This window comes from Ochotona curzoniae, unplaced genomic scaffold (assembly GCF_017591425.1).
Source record: "Ochotona curzoniae isolate NIBS_2020 unplaced genomic scaffold, NIBS_Ocur_1.0 scaffold_3208, whole genome shotgun sequence".
NCBI lineage: Eukaryota > Metazoa > Chordata > Mammalia > Lagomorpha > Ochotonidae > Ochotona > Ochotona curzoniae.
In genome coordinates this window covers 28,489,448-28,502,693 of record NW_024467106.1, presented here as the reverse complement: position 1 = coordinate 28,502,693, position 13,246 = coordinate 28,489,448, and positions in this window count along the sequence as shown.

Here is a 13,246-nt window from a genome sequence, read left to right as displayed (position 1 = left end):
CTTAACTGCTAGGCTAAACCCCCACTTCTTGTATCCCTATTCTTCTGAAGCACCTACGGTACTCTGTGAAGATAAAATGCATGTTGGGTTCACATCACAGAGGCTGTCATTCCGTCAGCCACCTGTTCCCCTCCCCCTGACTCAAGCCCCATCTGTTACTGCTGCTCTGGGACAGCAGCCCTAGAGAGCAAGTCTCCCAGGCAGGACATGTTTTCCCAGCACCTACACCCACTGCTGAGACCCTCCTCTGCCAGCTTCTCGATTTTTTAAAAACTTATATTTTATTTGTTTCAGAAGAGCACATGGACACAACTCTGTATGTCAAAAAAGGACCTCCAGCGACTTGGGTACCAATCACAGTGTTGCTGAGTTAATTCTTCCTGCCTTTGCCCTGGCTCTCAGAGGAACTTGTTTCTGGAGTCAGCCTCCTTTTCTTTCTTTCTTTCCTTCTTTTTTCCCCCCCATTTGTTGATGTTAAAGATGTTTTTATTTTTATTGGAAAGGCAGATTTACAGAGAGGAGAGCCAGAAAGATCTTCCATTTGCTGGTTTACTCCCCCAGATGGCTGCAATGGCTGGAACTGAATCAATCTGAAGCCAGGAGGTTCTTCTGGGATTCCCACATGGATGTGCAGGGTCCCAAGGCTTTGGACCATCTTCCACTACTTTCCCAGGCCACAGACAGGGAGCTGGATAGGAAGTGCAGCAGCTGGGATGTGAACTGGTACCTATATGGGATGCCAGCATTTGCAAGGGGAGGATTATGCAATTCAGTCATTGCACTGGGCCTGTTGGCCTCCTTTTTTAAAGAATGTATTTATTTTTATTGAAAAGGCAGATTTACTTAGAGAGGGAGAGACAGCAAAATTTTCCATCCACTGGTTCACTCCCAAACTGCCAAGTCCCTGGGTCCATTCTCAGACTGGCTCAGCTCTGGCCACTGTGACCATCTGGAAAATGAATCGGTGGGCGGAGATATTTCTCTCTGTCCTTCTCTCTGTAAATCTGCCTTTCTAATAAAAATACATAAGTCTTTGGGCCCTGCGTGGTGGCGCAAGTGGTTAAGGTCCTCGCCTTGCACGCCCGGAATCCCATAGGGGCGCCAGTTCTATCCCGGCGGCCCCGCTTCCCTTCCAGCTCCCTGCCCGTGGCCCGGGAAAGCAGTTGAGGACAGCCCAAAGCTTTGGGACCCTGCACCCGCGTGGGAGACCCGGAAGAGGCTCCTGGCTTCGGATCGGCATAGTATCGGCCGTTGCGCTCACTTGGGGAGTGAATCATCGGATGGAAGATCTTCCTCTCTGTCTCTCCTCTCTGTATATCCACCTTTCCAATAATAAAAATAAATCTTTTTAAAAAAAATACATACGTCTTTAATAAAATGAAAAAACAAGAGGTACCCCATCTCCAGGATCCTTTCCTGCCTTCTTTCCATGTTCACCTGGTCACTTCACAAATAAAACTGTCTACAACTGATTTCTGGCTTTTTACTTCTACACTAAGTTGAGGAAAGAACCCACCGAGCTTTGCTAGTAACCCTGTGAGTCAGCCTTTCAGATAACAATAACACCTGGACCTGCGTGTTCCACCTATCGGGCAGTAAACAAACGGATGGGAGCTCTCTCTGCCTCTCCCTCTGTTTCGCTATTTTTCAAATAAATAAATATATCTTTTTAAAATATCTTTTTAAAATATATCTTTTTAAAATATAAAGTCTATATATAGACTTATATAGACTTTTAAAATATAAAGTCTATATAAAGTTGGAACAAAAATGTTTGTGTGTGTTTATTCACTTTGCAGATTTACATAGAGAGGAAATACATAAAGACCTGTCCAATGGTTCACTCTCCAGGTAGCAGTAATGGCCAGAGCTTGACTGATCCAAAGCCAGGAGCCAGGAGCTTCTTCTGGGTCTCCCACGTGGGTGCAGGGTCCCAAGGCTTTGGACTCCCTGACTGCTTTTCCAGGTCACATGCAGGGAGCTGGATGGGAACTGAAGCTGCTGGGACTCATATGGCACCTATATGGGATCCTGGCAAGTGCAAGGCAAGGGTTTAGCCACTGAGCCATCATGCTGGGTCCAAAGATGCTTATTTTGGTTTCAAAAAACTGCAATCCATGCATAGGAAGGTTCTTCAATTCACAGAATACGTGTATTGTGAAAAAACAGCACATGGGTTTCAACTTTTATACATCAAAACAAACTTTTCAAATTTTTATTTATGTATTTGTTTGAAAGGCAGAGTGAGAGAGGGAGAGACAGAGATCCTCCATCCCCTGGATCAGAAGTGGAGCAAGGTGTGACTAGAACTGTCACTCAAATGGAATGCTGGCATTACAAACAGTGGCTTAACTCACTATGCCACAGCACCAGCTCCAAGTTATCTTATTCCTTAAACTTGGTTTGTTTTTTGTTTTTTTTTTCTTGTTTGTTTGCTTAACTAGAGAGGCAGAAGGACAGTGACAGAGATAAATAACTCTTCAAGTGCCTAAATAGCGTGAACTGAGGGGTGAACCCAGGAGCCCGCAACTCAATGTCAGTGGCAGAGATCCAGTTACTTAACCCAGCCCCTGCTGCCTCCCCAGCTCTGCGTTAGCAGGAAGCTGAAGTCGGGAATCAAAGTCAGAATTTGAACCCAGACACTCTGAGACAAGACATCACCATCCTAGCCGACAATAACCCAACTGCTATTGCAAACACCTGTTCCTGTTCTTTTAGTGCCTTTTTCCATGAACTTTTTAAAGTCCTCTTGTACTCTTAGGGTAGTTCCTTATCTTCTTGTGCTGTTCACTCAACTTTGCCTCTGATCCTTTGAGGAATTTGGGCGGGGGTGGAGATAAGTGAATGAGTTCAGTCTATCACGACTCTGCAGAAGTCCTTCTGATATCACTCCTTTACTTGCAGGACTGTACAGTCTTTGAGAGGAAAGATAAGCAATGGGCTGGGGAATTCTGTGATGGGCGGCTCAGGGTTCACCAAGGCCTCTTGCATGCTGAAAGGTGTCTACCCTCCCCTGGGGTCTGATGTCCCAGAGTCCAGTCCACTCTTCCAGAGGACAAACTTTAGGTTTTCTGCCTTTTGTCCACTGGTTTCCCATTTTCTAAACTCTCCCACATGGCACTGGTAAAGTAATAGAAAAATAAGTGAACGGAAAAGACCCAGTTCTAATGCACTTTAGCACATGTAAGGATTAAGTATTTGATAAAACTGACACTCCATGTTGACTGCAAAATATGGTGACTGAGTAAAATATTACAGACAACTACCCGACCATTAAAAATAAAGAAAATTAGAACTTTATCTCAAATTACATGTTTAAATAGAGGTCTAAATTGTTTTGAGATTTCTCATAAGAGCCTGGTGCTCTGTGGTAGTGGGTAAACCCACATCCCATGTGGGTGCCAGTTCGAGTCCCGGCTGCTCCATTTCCTGACCAGCTCCCTGCTAATATCTTGGGAAAACAAAAGAGGTTGGCCCAAATACTTGGGTCCCTGAACCCACATGGAAGATTCAAAAGAAGCTTCTCGCTCCCAGGTTTGGACTGGCCCAGCTCTGGCCATTGTAGCCATTTGGGGAACAAACCAGCGGATGGAAGATCTCTCTCTCTGAGTCTCTCACTCTCTCTGCCTTTCATATAAATAAACATCTCTCTGAGGAGAGGCGGGATTGCACATAGAAAATAAAACCAGAAGTATCAGAAGAAAATATAGGTAAATACTGATCATCATGGAGCAAAAAAATCCTTTCACAGCTTGACAGGAAGAGTAATAAACATAACGATTATTTTAAAACAAAAATTAAAAGGCCCAGTGTGATGGCTCAGTGGCTAAGTCCTCGCCCTGCACCCCCAGGATTCCACTTGGGTACCAGTTTATGTACCAACTGCTCCACTTCACATCCAGCTCCCTGCTTATGGCCTGGGAAGGCAAGGGAGGATGGCCTACAGCCTTGGGATCCTGTGCCCGTGTGGGAGACCTAGAAGAAGCTCCTAGCTTCTGCCTTCAGATCAGCTCAGCTCCAGCCATTGTAACCACCTGGGGAGTGAACAAACAGATGGAAGATCTTTCTTTCTCTGGCTCTCTGCAAATCTGCCTTTACAATAAAAATAATCTTTAAAAAATAAATAAATGAAAGTTTAAAGTTTTAAAACTTGATTCATCTCCCCCATGTGTTTGTGTGTACTGTCTATACATGAAGATCTACTGTTGCCATCCCATTATCAAAGGACAAAATTACGATAAATTAAATATCATAATTGGCTTAATTATAATTCTAGAATCAAGCAACACTTCCCTTTCACAAAATAGACTGAATGCTCTTGTGAACCAACCAGACGTTGATTTTATATGCAAAGAAAAGCCCAAGAAGGGCCCAGTACAATGGCCTAGCGCTAAAATCCTCACCTTGAACATGCCAGGATCCCAAATGGTCACTGATTCTAATCCCGGCTGACCTGTTTCCCATCCAGCTCCCTGCTTGTGACCTGGGAAAACAGTCGAGGAGAGACCAAAGCCTTGGGACCCTGGACCTGCGTGGGAAACCCAAAAGAAGCTCCCGGCTCCTGGCTTTGGATCGGCTTAGCTCTAGCTGTTGTGGCTACTAAGGGAGTGAACCATTGGACGGATCTTCCTCTCTGTATATCTGCCTTTCCAATAAAAATAAATAAATCTTAAAAAAAAAAAAAAATCCCAAGAAAGCAGAAACAAAGAACAACAATCACATTGTCACCCCAAAGTTATTTCCTTATAAGGCAGGGACAGTGAGACACAGCACTGGGATGATAACGGACTGGTTAGCATCAGGGTAGCCTTTTGTGTAGACTGAGGTAGCAGGAACCTCGTTAGTATGCCAGTTAGAACTGGCCTAGTAAGGAAACTGAGTTGTTTTCTTATTTCTTGGTCAGATAACATGAATGTTTGTGCCATTTTTTTTAAAGATTTATTCTTATTGGAAAGGTAGATTATTTTATAGAGACAGAGAAAAAAATATCTCCCATCTGCTGATTCACTCCCCAAGTGGTTGCAACGACCAGAGCTAAGCTGATCCAAAGCCAGGAGCCAGGAACTTTTTCCAAATCTCACATGAGGTAACTGGGTTCCAAGGACTTGGGCCATTGTCCACTGACTTCCCAGGTGCATTAGCAGAAACTGGATACAGAAGTGGAGCAGCTGGGATGTGAACCAGCATCCAAGTGGGATGCTGGTATTGTAGGCAGCAGTTTAACCCACTGAGCCATAGTGTCAGCCCATTTCCTTGTTTTAGCAAGTGTCAATGTATTTCGCCAAACATGCTAGACATATTGAATGGATATACCACATTTTACTTGTAATTCATAAGTTTATGGGCAATTGTGGTGTTTCCATTTTGTATTCATTACAGCTAATGCTGTTGTAAACATTTTAATGTAAATTTGTGTGGGGCCCAGCATGACAGCTTAACAACTAAAGTCTTTACCTTGCACATGCCAGGATGCCATACGGGCGCTGGTTCTAATCCCGGTAGCCATACTTCACATCCAGCTCCCTGCTTGTGGCCTGAGAAAGCAGTTGAGGATGGCCCAAAGCCTTGGGACCCTGTACCTGCGTGGGAGACCTAGAAGAGGCTCCAGGCTCCTTACTCCTGGCTTGGGATCCGCTCAACTCCAGCCATTGCGCTCACTTGTGGAGTGAATCAACAATGGAAGGTTTTCCTGTCTTTCCTCCTCTCTGTATATCTGACTTTCCAATAAAAATAAAATAAATCTTTAAAAAAATTTATGTGGACATAATTTTTTTTACCTTCTTGGGCATCTATCTAGAAGTGCAAAGGCCGATGCTATGCTGATCCAAAGCCAAGAGCCAGGAACTTCTTACAGGTCTCCCACGCAGGTGCAGAGTCCCAAAGCTTTGGGCCGTCCTCAACTGCTGTCTCAGGCCACAAGCAAGGAGCTGAATGTGAAGCGGGGCAGCCAGGATTAGAAATGGTGCCCCTATGGGATCCCGGCCCATGCAAGGTGAGACTTTGAACACTAGGCTACTGCACCAAGCCCCCTCCTTTTCTTTTTAATATTGTAATCTTTTTTTTCTCCCTTTTCTTTTATTATTATTATATTTTTGACAATCTTCACATAGTTAATTAGGGTAAAAAGGTTCAAGGGCTATAGGAAAGTGGGTAAGACTATTATTTCCATATTGTTTCCTTCATGTTTAAAGGGGTGGTTTTAAAGTAGAAGGTCCACCCAATTTCCCACCCTCGCCAGTTCTCGGATGTAGGGTATGCTCCGAGTTTCTTGCTCAAGTGGTTTTGATAGTTCAACCGTTATGAATCGCTGCCAATTTGTAAGACAAATTGTTCTTTCCTTTTATGTTTATAGTTTTAGCAATGACTTTTTTTTTTTTTAAGTCAGATTGCCAGAGAGTAGAGAGCGCGAAAGATCTTCCATTCACTGGCTCACTCCCCAAGTGGCCGCAACGGCTAGAGCTGAGACAATGCAAAATCAGGAGCCAGAAGCCTCTTCTGAGTCTCCCACATGGGTACAGGGTCCCAAGACCTTGAGCAGTCCTCAACTTTTTTCCCATGCCACAAGCAGGAGGCTGGAATTGAAGTGGGGCAGCCAGGACAACAGGGATACGAACTAGTGCCCAAGTGGTATCCCAGCTGCATGCAAGGCGAGGACTTTAGCCACTAGGCTACCGAGCCAGGCCCAAATCCCTCCTTTTCTGTTTCTTCTTTCTCTATTGCTCTGCCTCTCAAATAAATAAATAAATCCTTCTCCCCAAAATTGTATCAAAATAAATATCTCTTTCCTGTAGCCCTTGATCCTTTGTACCCAAAGTAACTAAGTTAGATTATCAAAAAAATAAATGAACAAAGTAAAATGAAAAAACAAATAAATATCTAAGGGCTGGCATGATGGTTGCTTAGCTAATCCTCCACCTGCAACTTCCAGCATCCCATATAGGTGCCAGTTCATGTCCTGGCTGCTCCACCTCTGATCCTGCTCCCTGCTTGTGGCTTGGAAATTAGTGGGTGATTGCCCAAATCCGTGGGACCCTCATCAGCGTAGGGAATCCAAAAGAAGCACCTGGCTCCTGGCTCCTGGCTCCTGACTTTGCATCAACTCGGCTCCAGTTGTTGTGGTCATTTTGCAGTAAACCAGCAGATCTCTCTTTCTTTCTCTTTGTCTCTTATAAATCTGTCCAATAAAAAAAAAATCATAAGTAAATATCTCAACTTTCACTTTTCATGATTTTTTTGAAATACCCTCATATTTCTAGAAACACATGAATGTTTTGTAGCTCACTGTACTGAGATGTATACATCGCGGGGAATAACTGGAAGCAACTTCCACAATGATCATCAGGATATTGGATCAATCAATTACATGCCATTCGTGCAAAAAAACATGATGCATCTTGTAAAAATGATGAGGTAAGTCTGTCTTTATTGACTCTGCAATCTCTGTGACCCATTGCTGAGTGAAAAATGAAAGCACATTACAAAATATCATTTACAGTAGAATTCCATTTATACAAAATTACATGTTTTACATATGCATCATAAAGAAGTAGCTTGGCAAATAGTCACAAAAAATGTTAACAGTGGTTGCCTTTTGGTAATGGGATTTTGGCTGCTTTTCTATTCTTCATATTTTGTTGCAACCCACACATTTGCTTTTTCTAACTCTCAGAGAAAGAAATTTTCATTTTTCAGGGGAATATCCTCAATGAACATATATTATAGGTGATGAATCAATGGCACAGAAATATGTTCAAAACAAACACTGTTAGCTAAAAAGAGCAGGATGCATCATCATCTCACTAGGAAAAAAAATGTAGTATACACAGCATTTCCTGGGTGCTCCTGATTTGACATAAGCATGTCTGTTCTAATTGAAATGAATATTTAATGCAGTGGGTTCTCCTGTCTGCCTGCTGAAAAGCTGTTATTAATGAGATGACGCCTCTCCCAACTGAGACTGGAAGAAGTCTTGTGTGTGTGTGTGTGTGTGTGTATGTGTGAGTAGACAGAAGACTGGAGAGACAGACACCCAAACAGGAGCAGGGCCTCGCTCAGGATGCAGATTTCTGCTGCCTGCCTTTTCCAGAATAACAGCTTCCAAGTTTGCCATGGTACATACATAGGCCAACATAAAAAGAAACCAAGAGCCTGACCACCTTGATTGTCAGGAAAAATGAACAGTAGGGGGGTTTTAGGACTCTGTATCCCTATTCAATAACAGATTAACAAATCAGAGAGCACAAAAAACAGCCTGGGGGTACCAAGGTCTAGCAAACAGCAAGACTAACCCAGTGCCCATTGAGTGGCTCCTGGCAGTGCAGGTGCAGATAGAGTGGGCTCGAGAACAGATGGTAGCATGCAGTCAGCACAAGCTGGACCTGGTCAGCCTTAGTTCTATGTGGGCAAGGAAATCCCTGCAAAGTGTAGGAGGGCCCAGATGGCAGGGACACTGGCTAATATGAAGGAGACTGCGACACAGGGAAGGAGGCACTGAGAGATTCTCCAGTGTAGCTCAGGGGCAATGTTCCAAGTTCCTCAAAACAGACCAAGGACTATGTGAAATAGAAGAATGGGCCTGTCTTGTGTTGATTTGGGATGAGCCCTCCTCCTCTTAGCCTGATGGAAATAGGACAGGCCAGAGGTACAGGACATGGGATTGCAGGGACCAAGGCTGGTGGATAGTGGAGAGGACCATGCACTGGACCGTATCTAGTCCTCAGAAGCAGCCTACACCCAGGGGTAAGAGCTTTGTCCAGAAGCTTCCAGCACATGAATGATGGAATGGGATTCCCATCTCCTGGCAGTGCTTTCCAAACAGGGGAAATCATTGAGTATGCAGATATATCACAGTTCAAATCCCATCTACTCTATTTCCTATGCAGCTCCCTGTTAAGGTGCCTGGGAAAGCAGCACAAGATGCCCAAAGAGTTTGGGCTCCTGCACCGAAATAGGAGATGCAGACGAAACCCCAGGGTCCTGGGTCAGCCCAGGCTGTTGCATTCATTTGGGAAATGAACCAGCAGACAGATATCTTTCTCTCTGCCTCCCACCTCTCCCTCACACCTCTCCCTCCTCCTCCCTCTCTCTCTGTCACTCTGTCTTTCAAACAAATCAAACAAATCTTTAAAAAAAAAATGGTAGAGTTGGGCAGAAGAGCAGCAAGGGATATGTTTCATGCTGGTGTAATTAGGGAGCATATAAAATTTTATTTTCAGCGTTTTTCTACTCACCCTCCCCGCCACACACACCATGAAATGAGCATGTAAATCTTCTCAAAGCAGAGGAAAAGTTTTTTCAGAAGCAGTTGTAGGGACTAGAGGATCAAAGTCCGGAGGATGAATTATAGTGAGCCCTTAATGCCACAGCAATCCAGCTTCTTACCAACTCCACGAATCCAGCAAGCCCACTTGGCCTCACTGAGCCTGTTTCCTAAGACTTAAAAAAAAAAAAAAAAAGGAGAAAAATGGATTAGAGTCTTTCCCAGGATGCTGTTGCCAGGATTAAAGGCCCTGGCCCTTAGTAGTGATGGCTCTCTCTAGCTCCCAGAGGGAGCAAAGGCTCCGCCCCCACAGTTGGCTTTGGAGAAGGGAAAGGAACCTGGTTCCCTTGCAGCGCTGCTTGTAGAGCCCTTGAAGCTACCTATGCATCTAACACATGCCCACCCTTCCTTGGTTTATAGAGAAGACTTATAGGATGTCTTTTTTTTGAAGGTGAGGTTACAGAGAGAAGAGAGAAATCTTCCCTCTGTTGGTTTGCTCCCCAAATGATCACAACAGCTAGAGCTGGACTGATCCTAAGCCAGGAGTTTCTTTCTGGGCCGCCCATGTGGATTCAGTGGCCGAAGAATTTGGGCTTATTCTCTGCTGCTTTCCTGGGCCATAAGCAAGAAGCAGGATCAGAAGTGGAGCAGCCAGGATTTGAACCAGTGCTCCTAGGGAATGCTGATGCCAAAGGCAGAAGCCTAACCTTCTAAGCCATGGCACCAGATTTAGGATCTCACTTCTTCTTTCTTAAAGATTTATTTATTTATTTATTTATTTTCCAATTGGAGGGACATATCTACAGAGATGGAGACAGAGAGAAAGATCTTTCATCTGCTAGCTCACTCCCCAAGTGGCCACAATGGATGGAGCTGAGCCAATCCACAAGCAGGAGCCAGAAACTTCTTCCAGGTCTCCCACACGGGTGCAGGGTCCCAAGGCTTTGGATTTTCCTCTACTGCTTTCCCAGGCCACAAGCAGAGAGCTGGGAGAAAAAGTGGAGCAGTGAGGATATGAACTGGCGCCCATATGGGATCCTGGCATGCTTGCAAGGCAAAGATTTAGCCACTGAGCTATTGCACTGGGCCCAGGATCTCATTTCTTAACACATTTTCTTGCATCTGTATCTCCTTCTCCCTTGCCTTAAGCATCTAAACTGTCAAGATGGTAATTTAGAGTACATGTGACCTTATTTTCAACAGAACACAGTTTCTGTTTTAAATGATTTATTTAATTGAAAGAGTTACAAAGAGAACTATGTTACCTGCTGGTTCACTCCCTAAATAGTCACATGATTGTGCCAGGTCAAAGCCCAAAGCCAGGCATTCTATTTGGGTGGTAACAGGGGCCCAGGCACTCAAACCATCTCTCACTGCTTTCCTAGGTACATTATCAGGGAGCTGGATAGGAAATGGAGTAGCTGAGACTTGAACCAGCACTTACATGAAGCCTGGCATTGCAGATGGCAGCCTGCAATGCCCCAACACTGGCTCCACAATACACATTTGCAAAACAGCAACTGTGTTCTTAAGGTAGCCCTGTGTTCCTCCCTCTCCATTCCCATCATCCTGAAATCTTTGTAGTTCACGTTCTAGTTGAGAGGGCAGATCCCTTGTCAACTACTGTTAATTGGCCAACTGCTGTCATGGAGGCCAACAAGGCATGCCCGAGTCATGGCACCTCATGATGCACACAGATTTGGGGTGTGGGGAAGTATAGGAGGATTTAGGAGTAGCGATTTTCTCATCCTGTGTTGGGCATCAGCTTCCTATTCTACTGACCAGGTTTCAAAGCTAGTTAAACTCAAGCTTGTGGGATGCCATGTCCTCCCAGCCCAGCTTCTCTCCTCAGCCAGAGTCTGTGGAAAGCTCAGATCACCACAAGAGCTGACAAATAATGTGCCTTTGCTGAGGCGGGGGGGGGGGGGGGGGGGGGGGGGGGACAGACCCAAGGAGTTACAAACTAGCTCAGAGTGTTCTAGAACTTAAAGGGTGTATGTGCGCGCACACACACACATTTCTAACAGGCAGCTTTAGGGCTTTGAGAGGTGCCAAAACCTGGCACTGCTTCATATTTTTATTATTTACTGGGCAGAGATTAGTATCAATAGGGGACTACCAGCTGAGCTGCTTCACTTTCTCTCACTGCCTTTGAGCCCTTGCTCAGTTCCACGAATCCACTGACATGGGCCTAAGTGCAGATTAGACACAATTATAGATTCTGCATCTTTGTCACATGCAGATGTACACATGGAGGATGCTGAGTACAGCGGTATTCTAACCCAGGGCCCTGGGTGACAGCAGCCCCTTCAGGCCTGTGGCAGGGTGGCAAGACACACCCTATTCTGCCTGTGTTATTTATGCCTCTGGCAGTGAAGCCCCTGACGAAGCAGCATGTCACTGGAACACACACTCTTTGTTCACAGAGGTGCATGCCAGGGCCGGCTGCATGAGAAGGCACAGTGCTGTGTCTGTTGTCTCCCCCTTTGGCTCGTGTTGTATTTGCTGCACTTTGGGGTTCACGCTTACAAAACACACAGCTATCCTGTGAGCTGAGGACCTGAGGGAAGGAGTCCTTTACACCCTCTGGCTGTAGAACTGCCTGCTCCTCACTCAGAGGCAATCCCACTATGTGACCACACACTCTCCTCAGAGCCACCACTGGAGGCCCCGCCCACATCAGCCCTGGACCTGCAGGCTGTTGGGTCCTTCAGGCCCTCTGTCTCAGCTTCCAATCTGCTGTGCCAGAGCAGGCCACCACCCTGGGCCTCCAGACCAGCCACACCAAGCAGAGAGCAGCCTTTGGCACCAGCCCCACTGGGTTTCTATCCTAGCTCCTCCTATTGGCGGTGGCACAGATCCAGGGCCCCTACCCTCAGTTCTTCATCTGTGAAATGATGATGGGTCACCTTACAGGGATATCATGAGATAAAGTCACAAAGAACTAGCAAGCCCTTAAAGGCAGAGGCTCAGTAATTTTTTTTTTAACTCTCCTTGCCTAGCATTGTGGCCTGCACTTTCCTGCTGGTGACACCCCAGATGCCCCCAGAGGAGTACACCTCTCTCCACTTGCCCTTGTCCTGCCTGTGTTGGCTAAGAGTGCTATAATGCAAGTAGGAAACTACATACTAGAAGGATTCTACCTCTCCAGAACTTTGTATTCTTTATTACTGTAAATTTTGAAAGATTCATTTGAAAGGCAAAGTTACAGAGCGAGGAGACAGGCAAATCTTCCCTTTGCTGGTTTGCTCTCCAAATGGCTGCAATGGCCAGAGCTAGATCAGTCTGAAGCCAGAAACTAGGAGCTTCTGGGTCTCCTACGTGGGTGCAAAAAGGATACGTAAGCACTTGGGCCATCCTTCACTGCTTTCCCAGCAGTATTAGAAAGGAGCTGGCCCTGCTTGTCGCCTGGGAAAGCTGTCGAGGATGGCCCAAAGCCTTGAGACCCTGCATGCATGTGGGAGACCTGGAAGAATCTCCTGGCTGCTGGTTTCTGATCAGCTCAGCTCGGCTCGGCTCTGGCTATTGCAGCCACTTTGGGAGTGAACCAGTGGATAATCTGTCTCCCCTTCTCTCTGTAAAATCTGACTTTGCAATAATCTGCGTGTGCGTAATATATATATATAGCTATATGTAAATGATATATAGTCATATGTAAATTATATATATATTATAAATTATAAATTATATATTAGAGAAAGATCTGGATTATAAATTATATATATATTAGAGAAAGATCTGGATCAGAAGTGGAGCAACTGGGACTAGATCAGGAGCCCATATGGGATTCCGGGGCTGCATTCTGAGGTTTAACCTACAATGCCACAGGGCCAACCTTTTTTCTCCTTTTCCTACACCTTCTAAAACTTCCTATTCAAATACCAATTCATTAGCATAAAAACTAATCTGTAATTGCTTCAAAACTAAGTTTGGGCCACTCTAGTAACATGGGAAATGGCTTAACTCCCATCAAACTGCTTGGGTTAA